At 47.2% G+C, this 13,543-nt stretch overlaps 1 protein-coding gene and 1 pseudogene across 2 annotated transcripts in view; both read left to right on the forward strand.

Annotated features, from left to right (window-relative positions):
• Nucleotides 1-13,543, forward strand: part of LOC144953572 (uncharacterized) — a 103,754-nt pseudogene that overhangs the window by 46,475 nt on the left and 43,736 nt on the right. The window contains exon 4 of the transcript XR_013640834.1: nt 9,825-11,182. The product of XR_013640834.1 is annotated as an uncharacterized LOC144953572 (transcript). The remainder of the gene's footprint in view (nt 1-9,824; nt 11,183-13,543) is intronic.
• LOC144953546 (uncharacterized) overlaps nt 5,754-13,543 on the forward strand; it is a 253,823-nt gene continuing 246,033 nt past the window's right edge. The window contains exon 1 of the mRNA XM_078884096.1: nt 5,754-6,008. The gene's annotated coding sequence lies outside the window, so the exon portion shown is untranslated. The remainder of the gene's footprint in view (nt 6,009-13,543) is intronic.

The following is a 13,543-nucleotide window of genomic DNA, read 5'->3' on the forward strand; positions in this document are numbered from 1 at the left end:
ATACCTGTACGGTCAACAGTTTACCGTGCGCTCCGATCACTCTGCGTTACAATACGCTTTGCGCATTGACCAACCGTCTGGCCAGCTCTCCCGATGGCTTGAAGTCCTCCAGGACTACAATTTTATGGTGATTTACCGTAAGGGTACACAGCACAGTAATGCGGACGCGCTATCTCGCCTCCCGTCAGAACAATGCGCCTGTTTCACGGGTTCTGGCCGGTGCAAACCGCAAATAATATGCCCGGTTGCACCTCCTGAAACGGTTTCTGCTGCCCTTCCTTCCGATCCTGCGCCGGGTGCGGACCACGAAAATCCGCCAGCAAGTGACGACTTGCTGGGGATAACGTTGGACGAATGGGGTCAGCACCAAATGAACGATGCGTCATTGTTGCCTTTGCGTCGTCGCGCATGTGATTCGTCCGCACGTTCAAGTAAATCGAACTCTTTTGCCATGCGCCGCGGTCTGCTCATGCATTGGGATGCTGATTCTTGCCAGTAAAAGATTGTTGTGCCATCGGCTTTGCGGTGTTCAGCTGTGTGCGTGGCACACGAGCGTTTGTCGCACCTGGGTGTGCATAAAACCATTGGGTTGCTAGGATTACAATTTTACTGGCCGGGCATGCTTCGCGATGTAACTGATATTTTAACGGGCTGCACCCAATGTGCGCAACGTAAACCTCCAGCGAAGCCGGCATGCCCACCGCTGCAGCCCATCACGGTATCCCGTGTGAACGAGCTGGTTGCTCTCGACATTTTGGGGCCTTTCCCTACAACGCCTCATGGTAACAAGTACCTTCTGGTTGGGGTGGAGTATTTTACACGGTGGCCTATGGCCTGGGCCCTCCCCAACCAGTCGGCAGCAGCCGTGGTGGACGCCTTTGTTCAAGGCTATGTGCTGGACAAGGGCGCTCCAGAACGGTTGCTGACCGATCAGGGAAGAAATTTTTCAAGTACCCTGCTGAGTGAGGTATGCCGCCTGTTGGGCACTAAGAAGGTGCGCACTTCGCCCTATCACCCCCAAACAGATGGCATGGTGGAGTGGTTGCATAGAACCCTCACCTCTATGCTATGCCATCAGGTTGACGAATCTCACGTAGACTGGGACCTGCAGATCCCAGGGGTCCTCGCTGCTTACCGCATGGCGCCACATTCAGCGACAGGGTTCTCCCCATTTTTCCTAATGTATGGCAGGGAGGCCATTCCCCCCGCTGACGTACGGCTTGGGATAGAGCAGCTTCCACGGTCATCGAAGCTCACTGACCATTTGCGGTTCAACCTACAAAAGCTGTCTGAGGCTCGTGATGCGGCGATCGAAAATTCCGCCTCCCGCCAGCGGACTAATTCAAGGTTGCAAGCCTCTCACACGTCCGTGCATCAGTGGGCTCCAGGTGATATGGCGTGGCTTCATTTCCCCCAGGTGCCGGTGTCCACATCGGCTAAACTCCTTAAACCATGGCGGGGTCCGGTTGAGGTGGTCCAGGTAATGCGCCCTCAATGTGTTAAAATCCGTTGGGGACGACGTCGCTGGTTCGTGCACCCCTCTCGTCTGAAGCCATTTGTTGCTCCGCGCGGCTCTGCGTCACACTCAAAACACGAGGGCCGAGCGTGTGATATGCCCAACGAGCAGGATGTCGCCCCGTTAGTACCTAACCCACAGCGCAGACGTGTCATTCCTCCCGCAGATGATGCGGGACTGAGGGAGCCGGGCGAGCCACGAGTCTCTGCAAAAAGGCCTCTGGGCCCACCCAACATGTTTGCCAGGATGCCCGACCCACCTAACATGTTTGCCAGGATGCCTGACCCGTCTACACCAAGAGTCTCTGCAAAGGGACCTTCTGACCCACCCAACATGTTTGCCAGAATGCCTGACCCGCCCAACATGTTTGCCAGGCTGCCCGACCCGTCTGCTCCAAGGGTCTCCGCAGAGAGGCCTCCTGCCCCTGCTGACATTTTTGCCAGGATGTCTGGTCAGCCTGCAGCCCGAAAAAGGGCACCCATTCCCTACGACGGGCCCGCGAAATACACACGGGCTAGATCGCGTCGGTTTTCTTGATTGCCCATTTTTTTTTTTTGCGGCAGCTGAATGCTGCATGCGTTGTGCGTCGTGAATGTCGTTATTTGTGATTGGTTCTGACCAGGTACATATGTTGCGTTGTTGATGGGGGGGGGTATTTATAGTGGGTGTTCCTGTTCTTGTTGGGTGTTCTTGTTCTGGTTGGTTGTGGCACACACACTTTGATTCATTGATGGGGATTTTCTGCTTGTAACAGCCGGGACGGCTGAGGCTTCCGAAGGGGAAGGTGATGTAGTAGAGTTACCCACTCCATGTTCACAAACTGGGAGAGCTAATCGTTGACAAGGTTTTCCCGCTCAAACTAACGGTCAGGGTCTCACAAGTTGTGAGAGCTGACCGTAAACAAGGTTTTCCCGCGCAACCTAACGGTCAGGGTCAGATAGGGTGAATTGGGATCCTAAAGCAGATTGGTAACGACCAATCACAGGGTTCCACAAGGTGGCCGGGGATTGGACAACCCGGCCATGAACAAGTATAAAGCCAGAGCGCTCAGAGCTCTCGGGGAGTTCGACTACACGAAGACCCAAGACGGCGGAAGAAGCCTAGGACCCTGGACCAAGCCCTCCAGCCCTTATAAGGGCTAGGGTTCAGAGTAACCAGTGGTCGGGGAGACATCCCTTAGGTCCAGTCAGAGGACATTGGAAGAGCGGGATATTAAGTAGCCTGTAGGGTGCGGAGGCTTGTACGTTCTGAGTGTAACGGGTGAGGGGACCGAATACCCCTCAGTGCATAGGGACTGTGTTCATAAGACGAATAAAAGTGTGTGCTACAAAAGACGTTGAAGAGTCCGTCTGTACAACACTACAGAGGGATCAATGGAATAGGAATCTTAATGAACTTAAACTCTAACCCCGCTCTCTGACGTCACCACTGCATTACCTCATCGGCGTGATGGGGGGGTGTACTCCGCTAGTGACGTCATGCTGCCGCGTGACGTCACGAGACACCAGGAAGCTGCCGATCATCGCCCGCGCTCACTGAGATCCGAGGTGAGAAGTTCACATCGTGGTTGTTGTTGTTGTGGTGGTTGTTGTTGTTGTTTACCCAGGTAGAGCCTCGCTCCTCTCGTAGGGATATCAATTGAGTAGCAGCGAGGATGGAATCGATGTCCAGGTTGGAACATTACAACGCGGGGCCTAGCCATGAGGGTGCCTTGTCTCCTGCCCTCGCCTGATCGCATTTGCTTTAATTCTCTGCTGAAGTTTAATTTGTCTTCATCTGGCTCACTACTTTGAATTTTTTTTTCTTTTAAATATTTCTACAGTTTTTTTGCTCTTACCAGGCCAAGCCCACTTCAGCTGCTATACCGCTCTTGTTTTCAGAAGCGACCTGCCCACAACAAAGTGGCTTATCAACGTGTGGAAATGTCTGTCGGTAAAATACTCTAAACGCGTGGTGATGTTGACTCTTAATGTGGAGGGACAAACCGGAGGAAAATCCACGCGACCACGGGGAGAGAGAGAGACACGCAAACTCCAAATATACAGGAGGGGTCGCGATCGAACCCACCACCTCCTGTAAACCAGGTGAGGCAGTTAACATCTCCCAGCCACCATGGTGCACACTCGAGTACATTACAACAATGAGTCTCAGCACTCTAATTCAGGAGCGTTCTGCCGAGTTGGTTTTGCTGATGCACCCTTTAGACCGATGAACAACTATTTTTATGATAATTGTTTTTTTACCCTTTTATCTGGCAACAAAACTGACACCTTTTTTACGAGGAGTCATGTTTGCATAGACCACAATACCTGCAGTCCTAATGCAAACAAAAAACATAACTCTGATAATGTATGCACTGTCCTTGAAGTTGATTGGTCCACACCCGAGACAGCTTTCCTTAGAGCCTAGTTTCTCTCTGATGGTACATTGTCTTTGAGTTGTGCGCCTTTTGGCGTCATCTGGTCCAACACCATGTGAGACTAGGCTCTAAGGAAAGCTGTCTCGGGTGTGGACCAATCAACTTCAAGGACAGTGCATACATTATCAGAGTTATGTTTTTTGTTTTCATTATGACTGCAGGTATTGTGGTCTAGGCAAACATGACTCAAAAAAAGGTGTCAGTTTTGTTGCCAGATAAAAGGGTAAAAAAAACAATGATGATATTTTTTACTGGCAAATGAGGTTCTAATGGTGTAAACTATTTTTATATTACCAACCAAGGCTCACAGAGCTGTTCGATCTTTTGTCAGAAGCCACCTGGCCATAGATGATAGCTCAACGAAATGGCTTATCACGTGGAAGATTATAGCAGCCGAATAATCTAAATGCATGTTACTAAATGTGGAGGGAAAAAATCGAAGTACCCTAAGAAAAACAAATACTGTGAGTGAGTACTCATTTGTGTTCGTGTACTCCACAAGCGTACTCTACGTGCGTGAGTGTACTCTGCGTGCTTGAGATTACCCCGTGTGTGCGAGTGTACTCCGTGTGTTAGAGTACTCTGTGAGTGTACCCCGTGTGTGTCGTGTGGGGAGCGGTCGTGTTGCGCCGTGACGTCACCCTCAGTCGGCTCCTCCCCCTCTGTCTGGCGGGTGACGTCACCAAGAGCAGACCGGAGAGAAGAGTTGGGGACAGCAGCTGAGAGGTGCGCTTGGGGCGGGTGCTTGAGAGTGAGTCACGCGTGTAGAGTGTGTACAGGGAGAGGGAGTCAGTGTGTTCATTGTACAGTTAAACCTTGGATTGCGAGTAACAACTTGGTCTGCGAGTGTTTTGCAAGACGAGCAATTTTTTTAAAATAAATAATAATTTGATAAACGAGCGATGTCTTGCAAAACGAGCAGTACGTACAGTATACACCATTGGCTCAGTATACACAACTGAGCCAATTGTTCTTCTCTCTCTCTCGCTGCGGGATTGTGGGTGATCATCTCCCATGCTCGGTCTCGGTCAGCGTGCCTCACTCGTATAGTCAACATCCGTGCGAGCGTATACTGTTTACTACAGTATAGTGCTGTGACCACGTGTGTGTGCGTAAAGCATTTTATTATTTTGTGTCCAAGTGTAGTGACTGTTCTTTAGTAACTGTACTGCAAGTGAAATTCGTCCTACACAATAACCCTCCTCCTCTCCTCTTTCGTCTCCCTCACACCAGCCACGATTAAATGTAATTAATAAATTTGATTACTTTATATTGAATAAAAATATAAAAAGGTATTTTGTATTAATCATTTTAGATGAATACAGTATTTTTGGGTTGTGGAACGAATCATCTGAGTTTCCATGATTTCTTATGGGGAAATTCGCTTTGATATACGAGTGCTTTGGATTACGAGCACGTTTCCGGAACGAATTATGCTCGCAATGTAAGGTTTCACTGTAATTTGTTTGTGTGTGATATATTGTACTAGGGTGACAATATGTTAACTACCTCACATGGTATGCAGAATGTCGTTGGTTCGATTCCAACCCTGACGCATTTATAATTGCAGTTTACATTTTTTATTTTTTCTCTCTCTCCCCGTAGTGGCATTGCTTTTTCTCCACATTTAGAAACATGAATTTTGAGAATTTTGCTGCAAAACATTTCCATATTATAAGCCACTAAGTTGAGCTATTATTTGTGTCCAGGTCGATTCTGAAAAAGCTATGCAGCTCAGTGGGCCTCACCTGGTAAAATAGTAATAGTGTACTGTGTTTGAGGGTTTTCCAATTTAATTTCTTATTTAGCAGTTAAAGATTATGTTTCAGGAGGGTCCTGCATTGGACTGTTTGACCACCACCAAATATGTTTTGAGTTTAGGTTTGGGAGAAAAACGGAAAACCCAGTGGAACACCAATGCCAACGGTGACGCCCGACGCCAGGATAGCGGCCACGGGCTCGAAGCGAGAGCAAACCCGGCTCTTGTCCCAAGAAAGGAATCCGCTCCCCGCTGCCCTCCACGGTGGCGCATTGCCGGCGGGGCTGCACGCTGAGCCCCAACTTTTCCAGGAGGTCGGTACCTGCAATACACTCGTGGCATAACACGTTCGACACATATAACTCCTGGTTACACACCTGGTGTCCGAGGCGACCCTTAAGGGTGACCCTCCCCAGCAGTCCCATCCCAGTTTCACTTGCAGTGTGCAGCGCACGATCCGAGGCCTGTAGGCGGCTCACGTCAACCCCGACCACGCTGCAGTGTGTTGCACTCACGAGTGACGTTTCCACCCCCCGTGTCCAGCAGAATCCGGATACGCCGCCTGTTCACCTGCCCTTCCACGAGCGACGTGGCCCCCATTATTCCTGCCACCAGCTCCCGCAGCCAGTCACCCGCAGTCGCCGCATTCTGAGGTGTTGTTGTCGGCATCTGCGTGGGGGTCAATCGCTCACCATTATCATGACAGTTTATTTGTGTTGGGACCACGTCGATTGCACCCCTCTGTGGTTCCCTCTTTAGGGAGGCCTTGGTGTTTAACCCTGGTGCTTCTCTCGCGCGGGCGATCTGGGGACAGTCTCTCACGAGATGCCCCCATTGGTTGCATAGATAGCACGCACGGGGAAGGGCGGTGTCTCCATAAGAGGCCCCTTGCCCACTCCCCCTTACCCTCCCAGTGCGCATTTGTTCGAGTTCTGCCTCTTATTGAGATACTCGCCTGGTTAGCCCCCCGACCATGGAGCGTAGCCCTCCCACCTCGGATTGGACTATCTCCGCTGTGGACTGCAGCTTGGTCACATTCAGGTGTACTTGGGTCACCTCCCCGCATACTTGGGTTACCTCCTCGCGTACTTGGGTCTCATGGCCTGTGATATCTCCTATGCCGGTCTGTATCCCTGCCACCCATCCTGGGGTTGTTTCACGGGGTCCTGGAGGCTCCCTCGCCCCCCCCCTCACCTCCTCCTCTGGAAGACGACTTGCAATGGTGCTATCCCGTCCCAGCCGTTGGAATTCCGCACGCTCGCGAGTAAATCCCTCACACACACACGTGCGCTTGCTCGGCAAGGGTGTTAGATGGGGGATATGGGCAGTTCGCATCTGGCTGTCACCCCGTTGTGCTTGTCAGATACTGCTGAACTTTCTCGGTGGCGAGGTCATCGATGATCTCGGCAGTGTATCCCAGGCGTGCGCTCTGTGTTAGCAAGCGTGATTTATTTTGGTGCGCTCTCACTGAGATCCGAAGTGAGAAGTTCACATCGTGGTTATTGTTGTCGTGGTGGTAGTTGTTGTTTACCCAGGTAGAGCCTCGATCCTTCTCTGTCTTGTAGGGAGGCCGCTTTGGATTGCACCACTCTTCGATTTCACATTAACATGCTAATTTATTACATTAACATCACTAGCCCCTGGCCACTTCTTTATGACCCTTGGGCTACACCCATTTCAAACCTTTTACAACAGTCTGCCTCAGCAGCAGACCATGCATTTTCTATCAGAGTGGTTTTTTTGCATTCTGACCACAAGTATTGTGGTTAATGCACACATGATTCCTTGTAAAAGGTTTCAGTTTGGTGTTTTAACATCTTAACACCTGTTTTGTTGCCAGAAAAACGGGGAAAACCTATTATCATATTTTGGTACTGGCAAAGGTTCCATGATGAAATATTGCAGTATATTAGAGGTGAGCCGTGCGTGTGCAGAGAGGACAGTAAGGAACCGGAAGTGAATGACTTTTGTGGCAAAAATGCAGGCCTGATAATATGTAAGGATAATGTGGTAAATGAGAAAAAATATAGCAGCAGCGGGGTGTTGGAGTGTGCAGGTGTTACAGGTGTTGAAGGTGAACAGGTAAGCAAAAAATTTGTGAAAAACATAATAACTTACCCTTGAGTATGCATGGAATTTTTGATGTGTGTATGTTTCATAGTGTTGGCGCAATTTGGTTCTCAAAAAAACACAGAAAGTCGGCTTTATTTATATACATTATACTCATCTTGGAATGTTTTGTATACTGTTTCTCCACATTTATTTCAGTAATTTAGTTTATTGGGAATACAGTACAGTACTTATTTCAATTGTGATGTATATTTTATATGCCGTTTACCTAACCCCATTATTTAGGTAAGGCTTAAATATTAAATATCGGCACTTTCCAAGAATGTAACCTCCGCGCTATTCAAGGGGCTGCTGTATTTTCTGTCCATCAGCTATAGCACAGGAGTACGGATTTTCATCAGAAACTAGATCTCTGCTTTCTTGGTGTAATTACGGCCTATAGTACCATAAAGAGGCTTGGGGTTTTGGATTATTTTTTGTTTTCGATATCTCTGCCTCTGCTCACATTCGTTGAGGATTTTAAGATTTTTTTGGCTGGCCCATCTAAAGCTGCGTGACCAGGAGTCGGATCCCTTTCCTGTTCAATTTGGCTTGTGGCCGAAATTCCCCCTGGCCGCATGCATTACATTACGTAGCATTTTCAAATAATGATGTATTTTGAGAAGCTCACAATGGCCCTATAAAAAATGCATTTCATACAGTAACAATGATACGCTATTCGATGCCTGGTTATAGTCAAGGGATTGTCCCCTGCTGGTCAACCATGTTACGCATTTTGATGATCTGGTCATGGCTACTCAATGATATTGAGTTGGAGAATCGTGTTCTGTACCTGGAGAATTCCATGACGAAATGGGGCCTTGCATATGTTTTACAAAAAGATCACCTCCCTGGGAAAATCTTGACTTAAAGCTTTCGTAACTGCAGGAATTCATATTCTTTGGGTCTTTCGGTTAAGTGATGTGACTTTATCGAAAGACCCAAAGAACACCTCCCTGGGAATGTAATGTCATACAACACTGCACCTGCTCAGCTCCCCATGAATAATCAGGTCGTTCTACACGTGGTGAAGGAGCTCCTATACCTGGTTAATGTGTTCACGACCAGCTCTGGTTTGGCATCCAAAGTCTCACTTCAAATTAGTCTAGCAGCATTCTTTCACAAAGCTGTGAGTGTCCGTCGCCAAGGTCTAGTCCATTGCAAAGGTCTCGTCAAAAAAACAGGCAATAGTCTACATTATAGACTGTCAATACACTAACCGAGGTTAAGAACCAGGCTACAGTCTACATTAGTCGTTTTTTTTCTTCTATTCACTTTATTTGTATTATTATTTTCTATCTACGTGACGAAATAACCAAAGAATATGAAGTTTTAAGTCAAGATTTTCCCAGGGAGGTGATCTTTTTGTAGAACATATGCAAGGCCCCATTTCGTCATGGAATTAAACAGGTACAGAACAAGATTTTATAAGAATGGAAACAGTCAGGAAATTAACACTGCACATATGCAGCTGAAGTTAGATCTGTTCATCCTCGCATTCAAGCTCATCTGAGCCTGGCTTCACACCTCTAAGTTGCAAATGAACATTAATTTATACATTTCTGCATAATACAACCAATATTCTTTTCAACAGCCCTTGCTATGTTAGCTAATTTTTCTTAAATAAATATTCCTGTCGTAGCTAGACAAACCGAAATTGTGTGCTTGGAGTTTTTGGTAAACATTCATTTTGAAGACACTAGGGTGTCCGGGCATATTTATGACCATTGGCCCTCTCATTGTGTGCCTTAACAGCCTGCGTGATGATTTGGGGAATTATTTTCACTATATCATGAATATATGAATAAGTATAGATGTGTAAGTCATGTGTGACTGTGTATATGTGCATTCATCTGTGCCTTGATACTGACGTAGATGGTGTGGCTATGTTTTTCTGTCTGCAGCTGATGCTTCCTCTGACTCTTCCTCAGCAGAATTGGTCTGATGGAGCAAAGGGACTCGGCGCAGCTCGGTACAAGAAGGAAACAATGCGACCAGCATGCAAACAGCAAGGATCGTAGGGGAGTTTGACACAGCACCAGAGAACTCACACAGGAGAGAAACCATTCAAGTGTACTGTGTGTGAGAAAGCATTTGCAAAGTCATCACATCTTCAGAGTCACCAGAGAACGCACACAGGAGAAAAACCATTCAGGTGCAGTTTGTGTGTAAAGGTATTTTCAGGTTCATCTCCTCTGAAACGACACCAGATAACACACAGGGGAGAGAAACCCTTCAGTTGCACCATGTGTGAGAAGGCATTTACAGAGTCATCACATCTTAAAAAACACCAGAGAAGGCACACAGGGGAGAAACCTTTCAAGTGCACTGTGTGTGAGAAGGCATTTGCAAAGTCATCAAATCTTCAGAGTCACCAGAGAACGCACACAGGAGATAAACCCTTCAAGTGCACTATGTGTGAGAAGGCATTTACAGATTCATCACATCTAAAAAAACACCAGAGAACGCACACGGGAGCTAAACTCTTCAAGTGCACTCTGTGTGAGAAGGCATTTGCACAGTCATCACATCTAAAAACACACCAGAGAATGCACACAGGGGAGAAACCCTTCAAGTGCACTGTGTGTGGAAGCGCATTTGCAACGTTATCAAATCTTCAGAGCCACCAGAGAACACACACAGGAGATAAACCCTTCAAGTGCATTGTGTGTGAGAAGGCATTTGCACAGTGATCACATCTAAAAACACACCAGAGAACGCACACAGGAGAGAACCCCTTCAAATGCACTGTGTGTGAGAAGGCATTTGCAACGTTATCAAATCTTCAAAGACACCAGAAAACGCACACAAGAGCTAAACCCTTCAAGTGCACTATGTGTGAGAAGGCATTTGCACAGTCATCGCATCTAAAAACACACCAGAGAATGCACACAGGAGAGAAACCCTTCAAGTGCACTGTGTGTGAGAAGGCATTTACAGAGTCATCACGTGTTCACGACCACGAAAGAACACACACAGGACAGAAACCCTTCAAGTGCACTCTGTGTGAGAAGGCATTTGCAATGTCATCAAATCTTCAGAGTCACCAGAGAACACACACAGGAGAAAAACCTTTCAAGTGCACTATGTGTGAGAAGGCATTTACAGAGTCATCACGTCTTCACGACCACGAAAGAACACACACAGGAGAGAAACCCTTCAAGTGCACTGTGTGTGGAAGCGCATTTGCACATTCATCAAATCTTAAAAGACACCGGAGAATACACACAGGAGAGAAACCCTGCAAGTGCACTATGTGTGGGAAGGCATTTGCAAAGTCATCAAATCTTCATAATTACCAGAGAAAGCACACAAGGGAGAAACCCTTCAAGTGCACTGTGTGTAGGAAGGCATTTGCACGGTCATCACATCTTCAAAGACTCCAGAGAACACACAGGCATCAGAAGATCCCCAAGGAGCGGAGTCTGAAATCGGCTTGTGTAAGTCCTAGTGCTGCAATGAGCCCATCCCTGCTGAAAAAAGAACCAGAATTTAATTCCAGCTTGGACGCAATAAAATGTATCAAGGTGGATTTTGAAGATGTGAAATGTGAAGAAGTGATTGTGAAGAGCGAAGAAGCGATGGTAAAATGTGAAGATGAAGATTCAACTCCAAAATCGGACCTTCACATCGATGGAGGCAACGTGAAGCAGGAGGAGAATTCTGACTGTGAGGCAGAGCGAGGCAACTCCCAGGAGTTTGTGGAAGTGGAGGTGTGGGTGGACTTCTTAGACAATACAAAGTCAAATGGAGACCCGGTAGATGTGTAAGCTTGATACAATGAAGCTCCAATAGATTCACCTTTGTCACAGGCCTTTTATTAAAATAACGTCAAGTTGCACACTCAATTCCTAGGTTCAACCTGCAGAGTAAGAGCAGCCAGTATTTGCGGACCTGTGGGTTGGGTAGATCTCTAACCAGGAGCCAGAGCCAATAAGCTCCCAAGCATTTTCTATGTTATACTATGTTATAATAATTTTAGCATTTATATGGTGCTTGCTTAATCGCCTCAGCAACTCAGTTTTTCCGTATCATCTCATCACAAACACTCGTAGAGCATGTTGTATATATGCCTTTTCCATAAAATTACATTGAGTGATTTTTTTCTACTGTTTTGTAATAATTTTGGTCGTGATGTAGTGCTGTGGCATGGAAAGGGTGAATCACACCCCCCTGCCTCCTGCCTTGCCACGCAAAAGACAGCTGGAGGATAATTACTCACAAGCCTCTTTGGGAAGTCATAAAATGTGATAAAAAATGGCAAACCCAAGGGGGGAGGGCTAATGACATTCTGCGGGAAATCCCCAGTTGACTTCAAGAGAAGGCTGCCATAAAGGAAAAACCCCACAATAAAACGAAAGACGAAAACAGCAGGGGTCATGAACCTCCCTTGGACAGCGAAATTCACCCAAGGGCAGTTAATCATTACGAGTTAACTGGGGTTTTTAAAAATACAACAGTAAGGTTTGAAGCTTAGCTATATCTTCAACCTCAGGATATCAAAATATAACTTGAGAATAAGAAGCACGGATCCCTGGCAATACAGACTGGGAACAAATGTTAATTAAACCCACGTAATATCCTTGGTAACAACTATGGTATACCACAAATTTTGGTTAAGCATGAACCAAGTAATTATGAAAGTATTAGACCTAGGGTCATTCAGAAGAGAATGCGAAATATGTCATTCACACACGACCAAGATAATATGTATTCCACGGGATCAGAGCCTCGCCAACCGCCTTTGTCTTCCAGTAGCTAACACAGTACATGGTCAGTTTAACACGTAGGCTTTCGCGACCAATATTAGTCAAATGTGTCGTAACCCTCCACCACCCTACACTGCCAAACAGTAAAAAATGTGTCGTGTTTACCAAGACAAATAGTTCACTACTTTAGCTCACTGGTGTGTTGAAGAGTGATTCCACATCATTTAAAATTTTGAGTATAACGTTTCGCTGGTAATTACATGCAACATCATTGGGCAATTTGCCAGAATGGTGAGGCCCTCCACTCGCTCCCGGTCTTAAATGGAGCAACAGCTCAATCTGGTGCAGTGATTGGAGGCGGAGACGGGGAGGGTATTGTAATTATATAATTGACTAGCTTTACTACCCGGATTCGTCCGTGACTTGGATTCACCACGCCTGGCCGCCTTTGTCTCCCCAGTGGTGATGTTCACACACCATACCAGTTACTCGTTTGAGGCTGAGTCGACCTAGGGGAGGCCCAGGACCGGTTCAAATAATCGTCACCGGTAGTGGCCGTGAGCGGGAATTTAACTCTGGTCGCCGGGTTCGTAGCGCAGCGGGCTAACCACTACACTACAATGCGTTACGCTTCCACATGCGCGGGTCACATGACAGATTTGACGTCACAGCTCACCGTGCAAAAAATATATGCTCCCCCCCCCCCCCAAAACAAAAGTGTGTACAGTCTGGAAAGTACCCACATGGCAAGTTTGTTGCATGTCGGGAAGTACGCTAAACATATTGAACAGACACATTATCACAACTTTGCCTTTTATGTGTAATGAGTTCCGGAGACACTTGTGGAGGTAACTTCATTATTACGATACCACACTCCAACAGTCCTCTGTTACAGCCTAGGGGCACATCCTAGGGACACAGCCTAGCGACACAGCCTAGGGACACAGCCTACTCTGGCTACGCTCTCGGGTCCTCCGGCTACAATTACCCTAGGGGAGGCTACCTGACCCGACCCAGCCAAGGTGCGGGTC

The sequence above is a fragment of the Lampetra fluviatilis genome, chromosome 78, assembly GCF_964198595.1.
Source record: "Lampetra fluviatilis chromosome 78, kcLamFluv1.1, whole genome shotgun sequence".
Classification (NCBI taxonomy): domain Eukaryota; kingdom Metazoa; phylum Chordata; class Hyperoartia; order Petromyzontiformes; family Petromyzontidae; genus Lampetra; species Lampetra fluviatilis.